General features: G+C 41.3%; 1 long non-coding RNA gene across 2 annotated transcripts; it reads left to right on the forward strand.

The window, feature by feature from the left end:
• The first annotated feature begins 14,790 nt into the window (after positions 1-14,790).
• LOC139435589 (uncharacterized) lies at positions 14,791-19,280 on the forward strand. 2 transcript variants are annotated; one of them, XR_011644818.1, is made up of 3 exons: positions 14,791-15,065; positions 17,821-17,938; positions 18,954-19,280. It is a non-coding gene; the product is annotated as an uncharacterized lncRNA (long non-coding RNA). The 2 variants fall into 2 exon arrangements; XR_011644819.1 differs by having other exon boundaries at positions 14,791-15,060.
• The last annotated feature ends 1,053 nt before the right edge of the window (positions 19,281-20,333 follow it).

The following is a 20,333-nucleotide window of genomic DNA, read 5'->3' on the forward strand; positions in this document are numbered from 1 at the left end:
CTTGACTACGCCGAGGAGCGAGCGGTTTCGTTTTGTAACGGTGGCCCAACGTCCACGACACCGAAGTGTACGGTAGCCCGAAGCTACGACACCGAAGTGTACGGTGGCCTTCCGCCACGCCTGACTTCGCAGGCTATATATATATATATCTTTTTCTTTACTCTTTCTTTCTTTCCTTTGTTTTGTAACTGCCACGGGGGTGTACGGTGGCCCGAGTCCACGCCTGACTGCAGGAAATACATTTTACACTGATACGTTTGAGCAAGGCCTGGGAATGAAATACCTGTGTGCCGGACGAGACATTATTCCCTGTGGGCGGGGCCCGCGGAATTAGGACAGGAATGCAGTTTGAATATCAGGTACCTTAGTGAGACATGTATACTTGTGAATGTGTTTATGAGCCACCACCAGTTATATGCATAGATACCATAGTCAGGGTCTGAGAGATCTTTGGGAAGCCAGTACGGCGCTGATGTCCGGGCGAATGTAGGTTGTGAAGGCGGAGGAGGACCACTGTCCTAGTTGTTGTAGGGATGAGGTAGAGAGACCTTGATTAGCAGCAGAGGTGGCTGTACCTATCCTGAAGGAATGTCCCGGGTATGACATAGGTGATAGGCCGGATTTAATTAGAAATTGACAGGGGCCATGACCCTGCGAACCACTCTCCCTGGAAGAAACCCCCAAAACCCACGGATGGGGCGGCATCCGTGAAGAACCTCATTGAGTCAGAGGAACGCACGAGGTCATCGTAAAAGAAAGTAACTCTGTTCCAGTGGGCGAGCAGGAGGGACCAGAAACGTAGGTCTGAGCGGCAGCCTTCGTCTAAGAAAACGCAGTCATGGAGTTTGTCGACCGCTGATGCTGCGTCCAGGAGGCGGGAGATGAACGAACGCCCCTGGGGGATGACGTGCATGGTGAAGTTGAGGTGTCCGAGAAGGGTGAGCAACTGTTGTTTTGTGATAACTTGTTGCTCGCAGTATGACTTGGTGATGTCCCGGATGCGCTGCAATTTGCTGCAAGTCGGAGGGGAGAGACGCCTTCATGTCTATGGAGTCGAGAATGATGCCTAAGAACTCTAAGTGTGTGTCGGGACCTAACATTTTCTCTTTGGAGAGAGGGACACCTAACTCCTGAAGCAGTGTTTAAGCTTGGCCAGTGAGATCCCTGAGCTGTCCTGTGGCGGGTCTATGGGGAGGAGTCGTCCAGTAAGTGAAGGACGGAGGGGATTCTGACGATGTTCAGCAGGATCCAGCAGAGCGCTTCCGAGAAGGAATTGAAGATGCAGGGGCTGCTTCTGCGAAAATAGAGTTTGGACTCCCACTTAATACCGAACGAATTCCACTGAGACGGATGAATGGGGATGATTTTGAAGGCATCGGTAATGTCCGCTTTGGAGAGCCGAGCTCCGTGCCTTGTGAACTTGATCATCTTTATTGCATTATCCACTGAGGCATGGTGAAGGGAGAACTGATCTGGAGGGATGATGCTATTGACGCTGCCGAATGGCCGGAGCGGGGAGCGGACAGATCGAAAATCAGCCTTTTATTTACGTGTGGCTTATTCCGATGGAATTTGAACGGAACACTGAGAAGGGGGAGGAGCTAAAAGGGCCGATTATATATCCTTTGAGAAGTTCTTTGTCGATGAGCTGGGAAACTATGTTGGGTTCTTTAGCGCTGACTGTAAGTTTCTTGCTACGAAAGTCACTGTGGGAGATGGGAGGACCCCTACCCTGAAGCCTTGGGAGAGCCCTGACAGGAGATAGTCAACAAACACGGAATCTGGGTGAGTAGATAGCGCAGCTGCTAGCTGAGGGATGATAATGGGATTGGAGGGGTGTTTTTTTTTTTTCTTACTCCACGAGGTTTCTGGCGCAGAGCTACTGTGACGGCCCGTCCACACGGTGGCGCGCGTTAAAGCTTCCAACGCTTCTGCCCATTCACTTTGAATAGGGTGACGTCACTTTTAGCAGAACTGTATTTTGGGAAGCGACGTGGAGCGTTGCTGGCGTTGCTCGCTTCAAAAGTTGAGCAATGTTCAATTTTGTTGGCGCCTCGGCAGAAGCGTCAGCCAATGAAATCCCGTTTATGCAAATCTGCCAGTACAAGCGCTAGCCAGTCAAACCGCGTGTATGCTGGGAGAGACTACGCAGGTCATTACCTCATATTCCAAAAATTGGAGGGAAAATTCATTATAGCGGTAGTGAATCACCCGGTGCTGAATGATCGGTCTCTGTTCATCTACCGGGATACAAACCAGAGGAGCGACGCATGGAGGGAGGTGGCAGAGACAGTGGGTGAAACTGGTAGGTTTTCGCCTGTTGGAGATTTGTTTTCTTTTTTTTTTTTTCTTTCTTCCAGTTTACTTCGTTTTAACATTGCTATTGCTTTGTATGTCGGGGGCAAGAGATGCATGTGATTGGTTGTTGGTCACGTTGCTCGCAAAAAAAAAAACAGTAGCGTAGGCAGAAATGTACTTTAGGGTGGGCCTGTAAAAATATAGGGTGGGCCAGATTTTTGGCAGATTACTTTTAGAATACTTCCAATTCTTGTACAGTCTTAAAACCTTTCCTTGGAATATGTTATGCATTGTAAGGTGTCCTTGGGTGCTTTGAAAGGCGCCCCTAAATAGAATGAATTATCATTATTATTTATTATCTGAAACGATGTAATAACTTTTTTTCAGTCACTTGCCCTATGCATTCAGCAGGCCATTCACTTTGATTTGATCCCGTTATAAATGTCATCATTTCGAGAATAAATAAATGCTACATAAACGTTATCTTCCACGTTTTATCTAACCATCTCCGTTTCTACCTTTCAATATATTTTGAAAGAGAACTCTCTCTCTCTCATCTGCGTGCGGGGGCAGGGCCTCACAGACACGCTGCATCTCTCGCTCACAGACACGCTGCAGCGCTGTGCAGTGTGCACACGGTTCTGCTGGTAATGAATATTACATTTTGTGAGGAAACTTCTCAACCAATAATTCCAATAAGTATTCACTTCAGGTTTACGAAAGTAACTGACTCAGATTACTCGTTTTTTAAATGTAACGCCCGCTGAATATACATGATTTTTTGTATTTCTGATTACGTAACGCCGTTACATCTATTCCGTTACAACCCGACCCTGTGTGGGTGAGTGCAAACATTTTCGTTAACACTAGTACCTGACCTGAGTGCCACGGAAGTCGAAGCTCCTGTGACGGAGTCTTCCAGGGCCTGGAGGCGAGCATCGATAGCTATCATGGAGCTAGCCAGGGATTGCAGGGAGCTGGCCACGCTACTCTCCATGAGGGGTGTGTTAGTGACGCTCCCGGACTGGCGAGCCTGGGAAGGGGTGGATTTTGGAGGTGGACGGGATCCTGGAGGGCTCGACTTCCTGCCTTTTTTTTTTTTTTTTTTTTTTACCTCCGCGTCCTCGCCCTGCTCTCTGGGGAGCTGACTGGAGCTGCTGCCCCGGACTGGGGAGCTGTGCTGGAGACCTGATCCGAGAGCTCTCGGAGCTGCGAGAGAGTGAGGCCTGGGGCTGTGGGGATGCCCTTCTGCAGGAGCCGGGCGATGAGGAAGTCTGCCTCTGGTGATAGGCCGCTGTGGGGAGCCGAACCGGGCTCTAAGATTTCCATACCAGGTTCGTGATCTGAATTGTCCGAGTTGGACATCTTGAGCTAGTTTTTCTTGTGCTTTTTTTTTTTTTTTCTCACGAGGAGGAGTATTGTAGTACTGCTACTGTTTGCGGTCATCTGCAAATGACAACTGACAGGGAGGAAGAGCAGGCATTTAAGGAATTTAGCATGTGCAGCTATTGGCTGCTGAGGGGTGACGCCCTCATATTTAATGAGGGGGGAAGGGAGCCATCGAGTGACGTGTAAGTGACTCGTGTTAGGTCTTCCTTATTGAACTTGCGCTAAGCTTCATTAGCTGATGTGAAAGTATATATTCATTTCTTTGCATAGCAGAATTACTTTAAATTAGTTGTAGCTGATTGACTCCCACAACTGATCTGTTGTTAAAATGTAACAATGAAAAAGCATCTGTTATGTCTGTTTTGTTTACATACCTTTAATACATTATCCATTTTTACAATTATATGCATGGACTGAACATATTAAAATAACTTTTTGTTAATGCAAATTACATCCCATTACAGGTCAGAATCACTTGCAGGACTAAGACATAACCTCAGGTTTAAGCACCAAATATATTATTGAAAACATCATTTAACAATAGGTGATGAAATTGCCATCACATAGTTGTCTAGTTTTGCCACATATCCACTAATGTGTGCCAATTTATACAGCATGCAATTGAAAATGTTGTGGAAATATTGTCTTCCATTTATAGTAACTACACCTATTGCTCAGCCTGTCCTCCCCACACTTCCCCACACTGTCAAATGATTACGCAGTGATATCTCCATTACTCATCCACTAAAAAACATCAGTTTATCCTTGTTAATTACACAATATTGATTGGTTTAAATTGTGTACAATGCTTTTGTGTTTTTAACCTTCGATTCGGAGAAACAAATAGTTTTTTCGGAGTTTAGACACTACAGAGTTTCCGAAGACACTACACTACCCAGAATCCCCAGATATCGTTTGGGACTACAACATCCGCCTTGCTTTACAAACCCCGTGATTAGCCCTCAAGCTCTGTGATTGGATATTGGAGTGGCAGTGCGACAAGGTTACGCTGAGCGTCAAAGCTCTTTGAAATGGAATGGAACCACGCCAGACTATCCAAAACTGGACTTGGACGGGTCCAGCCCGGCCCTCCCCCCCAGAATTACATTTGCTGGCTATTGTGTGTTTCGCAACATGTTCTATGGCACGTCTCTACTGGGAAATGTAGTTTTAAAAGACGTTTTCGTATTTCCCACAATTAGAAGTTGCCAGTATTAAACTGTATACATCCCTGGAGGTTTAGGGGACACGAAACACATTGGTGTTATCAAATTTAAAACATATAATTAATACATGGGTGAAAATTGCTTGTGTCCATAATGGGCAGCATTACCACATGACAGCTGGTCTTATGTCTGTGTCTTATGGTCTTATGTCTGTTGTTAATTGATAAGCCTGAAACATGCACTTGTCAAGGTTCAGATGCACATTTAGCAAATATGGCAGTAGCCATCGATCATCTTAAGATAAGATACTTTATTGATCCCAAGTTGGGAAATGTTTTTGTTACAGCAGCATGTACTACTTTGTTCTACTCCACTACAATTCAGAGGTTAACCTGGTATTTTTACTCTACTACATTTATTTGTGTTACTTTGCAGATTCTGATTAATGATGTGAAATAGAAACAACCCTTAAATCAGACTTTAGTTACACCTGAGTAAAATTCAGCCTCATCAGTTTGTCTGTTTTGCACATCCTCCTGTTAATATCTTTGGACGTCCTGCACTAAACTGTTTTATTGTAGAGATCACTACAGTATCTTCTAGATATTTTCCATTCTATATTTCTATCATTGACCCCTATTTTGTATGTAGGCTACTCTTAATATTTAAATGTTTTCATCAATAACTAAATAAATATAACTTATTCAACAACTACATTCAATAACGTGCTTTAACCACTAGGAGGTGCGGTTTAGACCAGTGGTCTAGTTAATAAAACATAATAATATCGTACATAATATGACTATTCACTTTATTGTGAGTTTAAAACAGAACGGTAAAGGAAAATACTGTTTCAGTCTCTCGATGTGAAGCTTATGCATTGTACCATGAACCTGTATAGACCTGTAACAGTCAACTGCATGAGGAGTTGGAAAGGTAGTTCAGAAAATCAGTAATATCTTTAAAAACTACAAAAAAGTCCCTTTCTGTCAGCTGTGTAAATACAGACTATCTACTAATTGGATCAAATATAAAAGTCAGCCGAATTAGTGTTGATACTGCAAGGAGACGTATTGTGTGAAAAGAAATGGAAGATGTTGTTTAATTGTTGATATATTTATGGTCCACGTCACGTATTCAGTTTTGGCAGCATCTCTTCCAGTTTGTCAAAAGGTCTTCTGATCAGGGCTCTATAAATACATATCTAGGGCAGGTATGTAATATTTAATGCAGCCGAACCGTGTATTACAATGCCGTTATGTGATGACTTTCAAAGAGAAAAGCAAGAACACTCGGAATAAAGTATTATTATTTTTTTTTTTAATGTTTTCCGATTTCATATCACATAAACACCATATCCCGACGTGCATTGCGGCGTGATTTTAGCCTATCAAAACCTCTGAAAAAAGAAACGTGTCTCTCAGAATCGAAAGAGAAAAACCTATGGGAAAAACACAAAAGCATTGTACACAATTTAAACCAATTAATGTCGTATAATTAACTAGGATAAACTGATGTTTTTTTAGTGGATGAGTAGTGCAGATATCACTGTTAAATCATTTGATCATTGGTTTTATTATGAAAACGGCCAGACCGGAAATACTGTTTTCAACCCGTAACTTTACATGGAAGCTTGCCGCATATACACGTTCTCCTGACGAAATCTCAAATCATCTTCGTAATATCTATCAAACTATAGATCCTACATATCGACTGGACGTGGATTCTAAAAGTACAATATATACTTCTCGCTAGAAATCTAATCATAAAGCGTTTTAATGGCCAAACTATCCTACAATTTAGGATTTTACAGAGAGGGTTATTTGTGAATAAACAACCCTCTGTAACGTTTGCATTCAACGGAAGCACTCGAGGCCGACAATTTTCAAACGTAATTATAGGTCGTATTAAGCGCTTGAACAAACGACATATTTGGTCGTAATATGGGCTTAAACAATCGACCCATTTGGTCGTATGAGTTGGAGGACTTGTTGCTATTGCTCTCTGTTTATTATAATTAAGACCCACAGGGTAGATGTGGAACGGTGGAAACAGAGGCAACAGAGGAGGAGAGGTGTATATGTTACACCAATCACAAAGCCTTTTGATTTCAAGAAATCTAAAGCAAAGAAGGTAAAGGAAAGGTTACTTCATTGATCACCATTTTTTACAAGTGATGCTATGTGTTTATATAATACAGATAATATAAAATGTTGACGTCAAGTACATCTGGGATTATCAGGTTATGAAGAAGATTCTCAACCCATCTCTGTCCACGTCCAACCTCAAAGAGGCACAGGAAAAACACAGAGACAGCTTTCCACAGCACACACCATCTCAGGTTAGTGCCTAACATTTTGCTGCATTTATTTTTAAATGTCCTTAAATTGTAAAGGATGACAGAATGGCTTTTTTCATTCTACTAGAAAGAACAAATAATTAGAGTTCTTCTTTAAGAAGATCTCATGATGATCTTATGACATTTTGTTGTTGTATGTGTAACATTTCTTGTCTCCAACTTTTGTGTTTACCATGACATGCTATCCCTCCCATCTCATTCTGAGGAACATGGACAAATAGTCAAATAGCTAATGTACATTTTTTATAATGGGGTGATGTTTGTATTTCATGGAATTATCTGTATTACATTGTTCACAGCTCAAGTCCCCCCACCAGTCAACATCAGTCATCACTGATGCACATGAACAGAAGCCCTCTCCAGAACATGTGACATCACAGGTCAATTTTCTTAAAGGAATGGTCCACTCATTAGATAATTAATCAAAACTTCAGTATTTAGTGAAACATTATGTTTAAACCATACCCTGAAGAAATCAGCGATATTCCCCGGTAAATAATGATTTTATAGCTCTTTTTTATCAAGACCTGTATATTCCGTCTGGCCGCCGCCATGTTTGCCATTTTCAGTAGTCACGTGATGGTCGTGACGTCATCCATGCGTTCACTTTGTCAACACACGGAGTATTTCAGTTCGAACTCGTCAGCAGAGGAACAAGTTTTGACCAATGTGAAGAGATTGGATGGGGGAATTCAGCCATACATATCAGTATGACAATACGACACCCTCTGTCCGTAGACCCTCACATCGTACAAGGAAAAACTTCCGAAGAAAACCCCCAGTTTAAAGGGAACATGGGAGAAACCTCAGGGAGAGCAACAGAGGAGGGATCCCTCTCCCAGGACGGACAGACGTGCAATAGATGCCGTGTGTAAATTGAAAAGATAATACATTTGCAACATAGGTAGTCCAAATGTTTGGAAATGCATGTGTGTATAATGGGAAGATTATATAAGATACTATATGTATGCATGTAGTACCACCCTTGCTAGCGATTCCCTCTCTAGTTTAGCATACTCAGCTTCGTTGTCCCTGGCCATAGAATCACGATTTTATGGCCAGGGGGGAAATACACACTAGCCGGTACTACGCTATATGGAAAGGCCACCAAAAACTGTCCTGGCCTGGACGTTAAAACGGGGCTAGCCGCTGCAATGGAAATGCGCTATAACATACCTTATTCTTACTCCGAGCACTACTTCTGCTCCTCCGTCGCTTCACACTTGCAGAGGGCGATTTCTCTACTGGCCGAACTGGTGTCCTGGTCGGTGATGACACCAGAAAGACCGATGGTACTGCATCTCCATTGAGTAATGGTTGTTCTTTAAATCCCATGTTATGTTTGATCATACTCTCAGAGTAGTCGTCCGGAAATGTGAAATGTTCGCTGCATACATGAGCCTGTAAATCTCTCGGTTCGGGCCGGCCACATTTCGCTAGCCACTGCCTCCGAATGTACTTCTTATGCTTACCTTTTGGCAACAGATGGAACCGAGCATTCCGTGGATTGTTCCTATCCGAATTATGGCAATATTTCGCGATACAGTGAGGCATATTTGAATAGAGAAACTACAGTAAATAACATGGAGATCAACGTGTCTTCGAAAACCAAACGCATGGATTACGTCACGTCCGGGAAATGGCGTCGCCCACAGTGTTGATGTTATTTCGGTATATAATCAGTTTAAAATCACTGATAATGTCATCGGATTAAAAAAAAAAAAAGAGAGACTGGCAGAGACTGGTCTGTTTTATTGGATGATAATTTTTAAAAAATGAGTGTCATGAGCATACCATTCCTTTAACAAAGCATTATAAAACCTGTACTGTGGATACAAAAAAATATATATTTTAGGAATAATGTATTTTTTAGATTATTAACATTAATCCAGGGATGATACTACAATTAGACTGCATCATTTGTAATATACTGACATTGTACTTACAGTAGATGCCATTCTGTCTTTATGTGTACAGTGTGATACAGAAGGAACTGACTTGTCCAGTGTCAGTGTAGTGGAAGATGCACCACCCCTGCTGTTCTCAAGTGAAAATGTGAATCTGGATTCATCAGCAGGAAGAAGCATGCACCAAGTCAAGACGTTGTCAGTTGAACTGTCTGAAACTGTCAAAGTATGTGTATGGAAGGCAGCTCTCACAACATTCGTAGTTGATGGTGTTGTCAATGCGGCCAATAAGAACCTGCAGCATTGTGACGGTCTTGCACTGGCTCTGAGTACAACTGGAGGGCCAGTGATCAAAGCAGAGTGAAACCTCCACATTGGCAAGTACGGGAAATTAAAAACTGGAGAGGCAATCATAACCAGTGCTGGTAACCTTGCAAAAAGGTTATTCATGCAGTTGGCCCATGTGTAAATAAATCTCCATCTCCAGCAGTGTTGTCCAAAGCAAAGAAGGCTTTGAAAGAAACAATATGGAGCATACTACAAAAAGTAATGGAAAATAATTTACAGTCTGTTGCCATTCCGGCTATAAATTCAGGGATATTCAACTTCCCCTTGCCAATGTGTGCAGACATTCTCGAGTCCACTGTCAAAGACTTCCATGAACAGACACAATTCAAAAATCAACATATCCCTGTTCACCTCGGTGAAGGAAATGGAGAGAGCCTGTAGAGAGATACTTATATCACCATCACCCACTCTGAATGCCAGCCAGATGGTCTCAGAAAAACTATCTCAAGACCAAGAAGAGCAGGTAGGAATAATAACATAATTTTCAAAATTGCATTTAGATATTGACTTCCAACAAAGATGTCATTGGCTAATTGGTCATTTTATTTTATTTTTCTTACATCAAATCAAATCAAATTTTATTTGTAGAGCACATTTAAAAACGATTTTGGTTGAGCCAAAGTGCTGTACATGTAATTTAAAAACACATAAAAAACACATTACATCACAATAAAAGACAATAAATCACAAGAGATAAAGCAACACATGGAACAGTCAGGAGTCGTGACCCCACTCTAACTAGAAGGCCAGAGAGAAGTAGTGTGTCTTCAGTGTGGATTTAAAAGCCCCTAGGGTCTGGGCCGACCTCACATGGAGGGGAAGAGTGTTCCAGAGACTGGGGCCAGCTGCTGCGAAGGCTCGGTGCCCTCTGGTTTTGAGCCTGGTCTTAGGTACTACCAGCAGCAGCTGGTCAGCAGATCTTAAGGCTCTGCCTGGGGTGTAGCGCTGGAGGAGTTCAGCTATATAGGCCGGAGCCAGCCCATTTAGTGCTTTAAAAACAAATAAAAGAGTTTAAAATCAATTCTGAACCGGACTGGAAGCCAGACTTGGGGTGATGTGGTCACACTTTTTTTGGCCAGTCAGGAGACGTGCAGCTGCGTTTTGGACTAGCTGCAGGCATTCATTTGATGCCTGGTCCATACTGTTGGGGGGTGGGGGTTCTTACAACCCAACTCCTCACCGCGTGTTGTTTTGACGAGTCCTGCTTGAAATCATAACAGGGAGGGAATTAGAAGACACCAGGATACCAGTTAAACAATAATCCGTTTTAATTAAACAAAGTAATAATGCAATACGATATAATATAATACATTACTATACAATTCAAAGAATCATATAAGCAACGTGTGGAGTACTCCGCCCTTATTCACGCGCTGCGGACATCCTTTCGTCTTGTCAGCGCATGGAGAGAGGCCCAACAACCAGAAAAAACATTTCCCTAATACTAAGAAGGGGTGGCGTTTCATTTGGGAGATACCAAAACGCTATCTCACAGGGAATCAGCGCCTGGCAGCTATGAAAGCCACAGGTGTTGGGAAGGCCTGCAGGATGCACCTCATTAAAAATCAGGGGAAATGTCCCTCCCCATTTGCAAAGCCTATCGATGGTTTAACCCAGAAAACATTCTCAGGGATAATCTTTACACTCAAAACAGAAATCACCATTAATTCTGCATCTTCCTTCTTCACAAATAGCTTAAAACACTCTTTTGATAAACAGGTAAAAAGTCAAAGAAAAAACTATTGCGCTAATCTACTTTTAAGAAAAAGGGAACATTGTTTCAGAAATCTATAAAAAACCTCTCTATATTTGAGAGGAAAAATGTACCTTTTGTTCCTTCAACTATTAACACACAGGAATGTATAAACCCACACATATACCATTAAAGATATGTAGATTCCCTTAAAACCTGGCCTGCCAGAGATCTAAAACAGAATATACTCTCCCTACCATGTACCCTGTCCTGCATACCTTCCCCTCCCCCACACCAATAAAACCTAGTTTACTTTTAACAGCCCTTTGTCTATCGCCATTTCAGTCCTCACATTTATGAAAGGATAAAACAGAGAAATCACTATAAAACACAAACACAGGTATTGCTTGAACAGTATTCACTTAACTGCTACCATTGATAATTACCAGAGAAACTCAACAGACCTCTTTTAGTGTCTGGAAATTGCAACAAGACTTTCTGCCATTTCACATGTATCACACTTCTTTGGTACACTATCTCACATCAATTTCCACAATACCCACATACAGAGCGTTACAATAGTCTAGTCTTGAGGTCACAAAGGCGTTAATAACCCTTTCCAGGTCTTTACAAGATAAATACGACTTGGTTTTGGCCAATAGTCTTATTTTAAAAAAGCAGGATTTCACTACGGTGCTGACCTGATTGTCAAATTTAAAAGTGCTATTGAAGGTCACTCTAAGGTTCATGACAGAGGGGATGATGTTTTTACTTAGGGAGCCCAGAATATCAACCGGAGAGGCTGGAGTTTGCGGTCCAAAAAAGATTACCTCGGTCTTGCTCTCATTGAGGTTGAGGAAGTGTTTTATTCGGTACGGGCCCTTCGGTACGGGCCCTTCGGTTCGGTACACGTGTGTACCGAAGTGTACCGAACGAATATTACGTTAAACGTAAAAAATTGAGAACGTGAACAACTTCTTGGAAGTAATCTCAGGTGCTGCGTCGCAGCATTCAGAGTAATTTGCTCCCATTGTGTTCAACGCGTCATATAGTGTTAATTTCGTTGACTAAAACTATGACGAAATATGTTCGTCAACGACCTTTTTTTCCATGACGAAAACGAGACGATGACGAGACGGCACCGACGGCAGTAAACAATAATTGTAACGAAATCATAATGCAATATCGTTGACGAAAAGTGACGAGACGAAAATGTAGTTTACTAAATAAAAACTATGACAAAATCTCTCTTTACTTTCGTTGACGAAAAATGAGGAGACGAAATATTATCAAAGATAACGTTACATCTCTGATAGTCAGTTTTTCTCCCAGCAGTTCCATTTCCGGTGCTGCGGCAGAGCAGCAGCTGTTTCTGTGCTGCGCGCGGCGGTACATTTGAATTACACCGGGCAGCGGCACAATGTGAACTGTCAGGAAGACTCGGGTCTAACTAACTCATGGTCTAACTAACCTTATTTAACAGAAAATAAAATGGCAACAACAGGGCTTAGGAGCAGTGGTCGCGTTAACCGAATACCCCCCCGTCAGCGCGAGTGAGTGATACATTGTGCACTCTACGGATAATAATGGATTATGACGGAAATGTTACGATCCTGTCCGTCAAAATGACTGACAACGAAAAAGTCTAAAGCCACCACTGCTTGGGAGAAAGAAACGATGTGATATTTGGGCCCATTTTCGCTACAATGAGGCGGAGAAAAAAAGCGTTTCATCAGAAGGGAAGCAATGTGGCCAAAACACAGGTAAAAACACCACAAACCAGATACTCTCTGCAGAGCTGCTTTCTAATCAACCTGTGTTTTTTATCAAATAAGGACAAGATAATCTTATTTATTTACTAAAATGACAAATTATTGGTTTTGGCTAGACTAGTTTGACTGATATGTTCTATATAATCTGATGACTAAAAAAGACTCAACAGTTTTCATTGACAAAAAGTAGACTAAAATAATTAGTTTTCTTTGACTAAAATAAGACTAAAATGCTCAGACTTTTAGTCGACTAAATCTTGACTAAAATGTTTACCGTTTTAGTCGACTAAAATAAGACTAAAATGCTCAGACTTTTAGTCGACTAAAACTTGACTAAATAAAAACAGGATGAAGATGACTAAATATGACTAAAACTAAAAAGGAAATTGAATACAGGACTACGACAAACTAAATTAAAAAATAGCTGACGAAATTAACACTAGCGTCATAGAGCGAGCAAGTAATTTCATTGGACGAGCTGGTCAGAGGGATGCGTTCAAATGTAGTCAGTAATTTGAGGAACTGTCAAAATGTCGAACGCAGATAAAGTTGAGCTCGAAAATCCTCCAGCATCATTGAAGTCTCCGGTTTGGGAACATTTTGGTTTCGCAGTTACGTACAAGGATGACGGACAAAGACAGGTGGACCGAACCAAAGCTGTTTGTCGGCATTGTTCAACCATTGGTTACGCGGCTGGCAATACATCAAACTTGCACACTCATTTGAAAAGGCATCACCCGATCGTGAATATCACCGGTACCAAAAGAAAAAATATTGAAGTGCAAACCCAACTCCCACTAGCATTTAAGCCTCCACCACTCGCAAAATGTTCAGACCGAGCCAAAGCTATTACAAACGGCAAATATCCTTATGTTGCCATGTTAGCAAAGCGCTACCTGGCTGTATCTGCTACCTATGTCCCTAGAGAGGGTGTTCTCCACAGCAGGAGACATTGCTAGTGCCAGCAGATATGCCCTTTCGGCAAGCAATGTGGACAAGTTCATCTTTCTTTAAACAACATGAAAATACAATGACAAGCAAGTCATAATGTCAAACTGGCTGCTTAGGTACTAGTACAGTACAGTTCAAATACAGATTATTTCAGTTCATTGAAAAGCTGCACCTTAATGATTATTTTATTATATTTTATATTTATTTGAGTGAATATTCACAGTTTAATAATAATTAAAAACCCAAAACTAATAGTTTATGTTTTGTGAGTACTTGTACAGTAAAGTTCAAATACAGATTATTTCAGTTCATCGAAATGCTGCACCTTAATGTTTATTTTATTATATTTTGTATTTATTTGAGTGAATACATTATTCACAGTTTAATAATAATTTAAAAAAAATATGTTATGTTTTGTGATAATTTTTTCTGCTGTACCGAAAACGTACCGAACCGAACCGTGACCTAAAAACCGAGGTACGTACCGAACCGAAATGTTTGTGAACCGTTACACCCCTAGTTTAAAGCCAGACTGAAACTTTTAATGGATGCCATTCGTGGTTAAAAATGACTGCAGCTGGACATACAGTAGACTACTCGCTCCAGGGCTTTAGATAACAAAGGTAGCTGGGAAATAGGCCTAAACTTTGCGAGAATTGAAGGATAAAAATAAGGCAAATGTGGCAGTGAATATAAGAAATAGTGGGCCTGGAAACTGACATTGAGCTGTCTGAGTGGAAAAGTACAGTACTGTGTTAAAGTCCAACTGCTGAGCAGCCTCAGTGGAAAAATACGGTGTCAATACTGTGTGGTACAAAACGCGGGGTCAATCAGATTAAGAACAGAGGCATCCTGTTATGTCCAAACTGATAAGCCAAAAGGTTGCAGAACTCACTAAATCACCCACCAAGCAGGCGCAACAGTTCACAAGGGCAGTCTTGTGAGTGAAAGCAAATAAGGAAGTAAACAAAAGCGCGCCAAAGGCTAACCTAAGAGTTGCTAGGGTCAGCAAAGGCAGATTAAACCACAAGAGAGCAGCAAAGGTGGGGGCTCCGCTAGGAACAGTATATAAGCAGGATGTATTCAGTACTCTGGACTCACTTCAACTGGGATCTCACACTGAAGAGCTTGTCACGGTGGGAACTCAAGAAGGGGTCCAAGGCGCTGGCGTTTTGTGGTGTAGTATGGATTGATATATCTTTGTTGAACTGTGTAATAAAGTGCTTATTTGAAGAAACAATCCATTGGAGTGCAAAGTCTAGTTTTGTACAGCTAACAGAGAATAGTGTCTAGGACACAATTCCTTTTCCCTCAGAACTAAGAAAGGTCATCGGCGCATCCGGACGGCGACCCCGCTCTGGCCATATCCAAACGATCTGCGCGGAGGACGGACCTGGTCCGGTAGACTCCAACAGAATGGAGGGGTCAAGATTTTTCTTTTTAAGTAGTGGCTTAACCACGGCATGTTTGAAGGCAGCTGGAACACATCCTGAGCTAAGAGAGGTGTTTATAAGTAATAAAATACTTGCTCCAACTGATTCGAAAACGTCTCTAAGAAGGCGAGAGGGAATGCTGTCTGAGGTGCAGTTTGTCGGCCGCAGGTGCATACTACATCCGAGAGAGAAGAGAGGGATACAGGTTCAAAGTGGTCCAGGACAGCAGGGCACAGAAAAGGAGCAGAATCTGGGGTAGCACTAGTGTGGGCTAGACTAAGTGCAGATATTTTTTCAATAAAAAATGTAAGAAAGTTATCACAGAGAGTAGTCGATGGCACAATTGAAGAAACATCACAGGGATTAATGATCGAGTTAAGGACATTAAAAAGAACCTGAGGTTTATGGCTGTTTTTGAAGATTAACAGAGAAATGTGCTGTGTTTTGGCTGCTTTGACTGCCGTCTGGTAGTCAGCAAGGCAAGCACGAAGGATTTCTAGGGAGTCATGGAGTTTGTCCTTTTTCCATTTTCTCTCTGCACGCCTGCAAGCGCGTCTTAGAGCACGAGTACAGTCATTTAGCCATGGCTGTGAGAGAGCTTTGGTGTGTAAAAGGAGCAACAGAATCGAGTATTAGGGTACATGTCGAGTCAAACATGGAGATAAGCTCATCAGCACTAAAAGCACAGTTCATCTCTAATTTACAGATCAGAGAAGCATTACAAACATCAGAAAACTGTGAGGCAGTCAAGGGGTTAATCGAACGCAGACGGCGCGCAGGGGCACATGACTCGACTCCTGCGGAGGGGGTCGAGGTTGTAAACAGAACCGGTAAATGGTCTGAGATACGCGTTTGCTGCACAGATTTCATCCACAGAGACAGACAGTACAAACGATAATACTAAATCTAAGGTGTGTCCTTTTTCGTGTGTTGGGCCAGCCATGGACTTTAAGGGTGTGTTCACACCTAATAGTCCGCTCTCTGGTGCGCACAAGACCACAGTTTGTTACATTGTTTCATTTTTCAGAAGGTTCGGTTTGCGTTCACACTGGCAAAAACTCAACCAACCATTCAACCATTGGTCAGACATTAAGGGGGTACAAACGCAAATCCCGGCAATTTCTAGCGGAGCCTCCGCCATGGAGCATCGGTCCGTTCGATTTAACTGTATACAGTTTGGCTGAAACTAACTGACAAGACAAGAGCGACAAGAAAACAGAGGAGAAGTAACTGGTAGAAACCCTCCTTTTTACGCAGCGGTCCAGACATAGGTCAGACGGCGACACATATTCAGTTGCCAGTTACTTTGGCATCAGGGCAGGGATATCTAGATACTTCCCAAGGTTTGACATAATGAATTGTGCTACTTTTAAAGCAAGCAACGATTTTCAAATCTGTAATCAAAAAGCTCCTCAAAAACGCTATCGAAGCAGTTCCTGCCGTTGCTTCGTTAGTTCAAACAGTAACAACGGACTATTTTTCTTAGCGGATGCATGTACATTTAAATACATACAACTATTTTTTAAATCAATAAAATAATTTTCTAAATCCACAAAAGCATTTCAATTAATATTGGGAGTCATGTCGTTACTTTGTTGAGAATGTGGCCATGTAATAAGCGGCATAATGTGCAGCAGCGCGGTCATTATGGGGAAAAGAACACCTTCATGCCGATCTAGATCCCTCCGCTTCACGTCGGGCTCCTGATCAGTCTGTCGGTGTTCTTTGCCTGCTTATCCATGAGAGACGTTCTGCAGTCTGCAGAGGAGGGAGTTTCACCGACGACAGGTGTTCTTACTTTTATGTAGCTGACGGAGAATGTTTACTTTACACGACACTGTTCAACACTTAATTCTGCTTTACTCTTTAACTAAACAACCGCGGATGTCTTGAAAGACTCTTTCGCTAAAGATTTTTGAAGATATCCGCGTTCTTGTGACACGTAAATACTGCGCTTCCTATGTTTTGGTGCGGACTGCGTTCACACCAGCAATGAACCGCTCCAGAGTTCGCAAGCAAGCTCTCCGAGACCACCTATTTTAGCGGACCAGAGTCCGGTTGTTTAGTTCACTTCAGAGGTCTCGGACTGCGTTCACACCGACCCAAATGAACCGCACCAAGCGGCTAAACGCACCAGGGTTCGATTCAACCGGACTATACAAGGCAGGTGTGAACGCACCCTAAGTATATGTCCAGTGATAAAATACATGAGGATGGACAGTATTACATATACATTTTTGAATGTATTCTGAATCCCTTTGTTTTCTGGTCATAACTTAATATGTCTGTTTTAGAATATACGATTTTACAGTTAATATGTTTAAACTTAAAGGTTCCCTTTTATCTGAATATTAATTATGTAGAGTTTTGGATAATTTATCATAAATATAGTAAGACTGATTTTTTTTAACTTAACAAGTTGCTAATTTGTTTCTGCAGCTGACATCAATGTGGAAAAGGAAGGACACTGAAGTTGTAGTTGCTGTGCTCTCCTCCCATATTAGGAGTAGCATGAAGCTGCAGCGTCGAAGACAGCAGTTACAGGACCGCACTTGTAGAACCGCACACACAGGTCCCGCGTCACGGCGGCACGTGACGGAGCACTTTCACAACGCAGAGAATGTGAGTAATGTGAAGTGATTTTACAGTTTTATTTGTTTAACATTAATAACAATTCCGGTGTCTTGAAATGAAGTGTGATTAGCTAACATTAACTATGATAGTGTTAAGGCCATACAAACAAACATCTGTTTGCTTATGATAGCTTCTAACCGTATTAAAGTCTCTAAAAACAACTATTCGTTAGCTATAGCTTTCGGCAAAAGCATTACCAAAAGCATTAGCTTCATTAGCATATTTGATCATTTGTTTAATGAAACTAGCGTGATTTTGGCAAGCCCAACTAGGTGTCATAGTTGAGTAATTGAATCACTAATTACAGTAAGAGTGTGAGTAATGTGAATCATGTTTTGTTTTTTTAAAGTTAACAACTATTCTGTTGTATTGAACAGCCATACGAGCAACAAGTGCTAAATGTAATCTGTTAGCCTATGATGACTCGCTGCAAAACCAACTGTTAACCATTTTGTTTATTTGTTTAATGAAACTGTATGTTATGGTTATGTTATTTGACAGAGGCTTTTATCCAAAGTGACTCACAAAAAACATAAAATAACCATAATTAACATTAGAATTTCAATACAAATAGTTACATAGTCAAGTTACATTAACAGGGTAATTACTCATCTGTAACCTACTACATTTAAAAAAAGTAAACTTCCCAACCCTAATGATTAATTATAGTCAGCTAATTCATTAAACTTCAACGGATGACAAAAGCATGTCAATATGTCCACTACATTAAATCAGCAGTAGCCTAAGTTCTGTCTTCAGTGTAAATGCTTCTTTAATAGTCATTGTATTACAATTTGAATTCATTGTAAATAATCCTTACTGTGCTGACTGCCTGTTTACCGTTTATCAGACAGTGTCATCATTTTGACATGTTTTGTAATATTGCATGAGGTGTTTTAGTCAGTTATTGTTGAGATTATTAATGCATATCAATTGTGCACCAATGCCTTAGCCTTTCCCTATGCAATACTTTAGATGACGTCTTGTTCTTATTGTTTCAAAGGCATGGCCAAAGGTTTGCCTTCTGGACTCTGGAGGCCAGAAGCTTGCTGGAGGGAACCCTTCAGCCAATATTCAGAGTGCCACGACAGGTTATCTCCCTCGAGAGGGAACAGCAGACCCCGCCTCACCCCCAGTGAAGAAACAGCAGACCCCGCAATAAAAATAAATAAAAATGTATTCTGAACTGAAATGCCTCTCGGTCAAACTGCTTGTTTATCTTTTGCAGGCTGGTGCATGAACACACTAACAGTTGTTTTTCAGTAATCTAGCACCTCTTCGAAGACACCTTTGATTTATTAATAATAATAATAATGAAACGAGAATTATGATACTGTAGAAGGAACAGTGTTTAACAGTGTTGTTTTCTTTTGAATAATAATGAAACGAGAATAATAAACATACCCAAAACTAAATTAACAGTGTTGTTTAATATACATATAAAAGACTATATTTTTGAAATTCTCAACTAAATTAACAGAATATATATATAAACATTCATGTGAACGTGCGTTGACCGTCACGTGCTCCGTCACGGTCACGTGCTCCGTCACGGTCACGTGCCGCCGTCACGCGGGACCCCGTCACGTGACGCGGGACCTGTATGTGCGGTCGTGACGCGGGACCTGTGTGTGCGGTTCTGTAACTGCTGTCTCCGACGCTGCAGCTTCATACTATTGCATATTAGAAGGAACAATTTTTTGATCCACCACAGTGAACTATGCACTCTGAGACCTCACCAGTGGCTAACAGGTGAGGTATTTTGTGGTTAAAACAATATTACCCACAGTAAAAAAAAGAAAAAAGTTTAGTATGTAATTGTATTATATATTTTATTAGTGTTTAATCCGCTGTATTTTTTTCTGTTTACATCTCAATTATCGGATTTAGGTTATTGAGGGCCTCCATCTGTATGCCAGCCAGTTCAACACTCGAAACACAATTGACATACTCAATCATTACACAGCAGGTATTATACTTTTTGGAGAACGAACCCAGCTCAGTCGGCACGGCTTGCCAACGGTAATGTGTGTTTTCATGCCTTTTACCTATCCACACCTTGTAGAGCCAAAATTGGCTGTGAAATGGCTTACTTGCATGTGTACATTTTGTGTTATAGTACTTTGTGTTTTCTATTTTGTAATTTAATATACAAATTCAAACACCATGATTTATTTTTAATAAAATAAGGCATAATATTCCTAAGAAAACGTAAACAAATTATTTTGTATTGCTGTTTATAGATCAACTGTAATGATTATCAAGCCGTGATCGCCTTTGTAAATATTGAAAGAACACACTGGAAGTTGCTGGTTAGTGATTGTTTTCATTCAGAAATCCCTTTCATTTAAATATGTATATTTGTTTGATGCTGTTTTGAAAT

Source organism: Pseudochaenichthys georgianus, chromosome 17 (genome assembly GCF_902827115.2).
Source record: "Pseudochaenichthys georgianus chromosome 17, fPseGeo1.2, whole genome shotgun sequence".
Lineage (NCBI taxonomy): Eukaryota > Metazoa > Chordata > Actinopteri > Perciformes > Channichthyidae > Pseudochaenichthys > Pseudochaenichthys georgianus.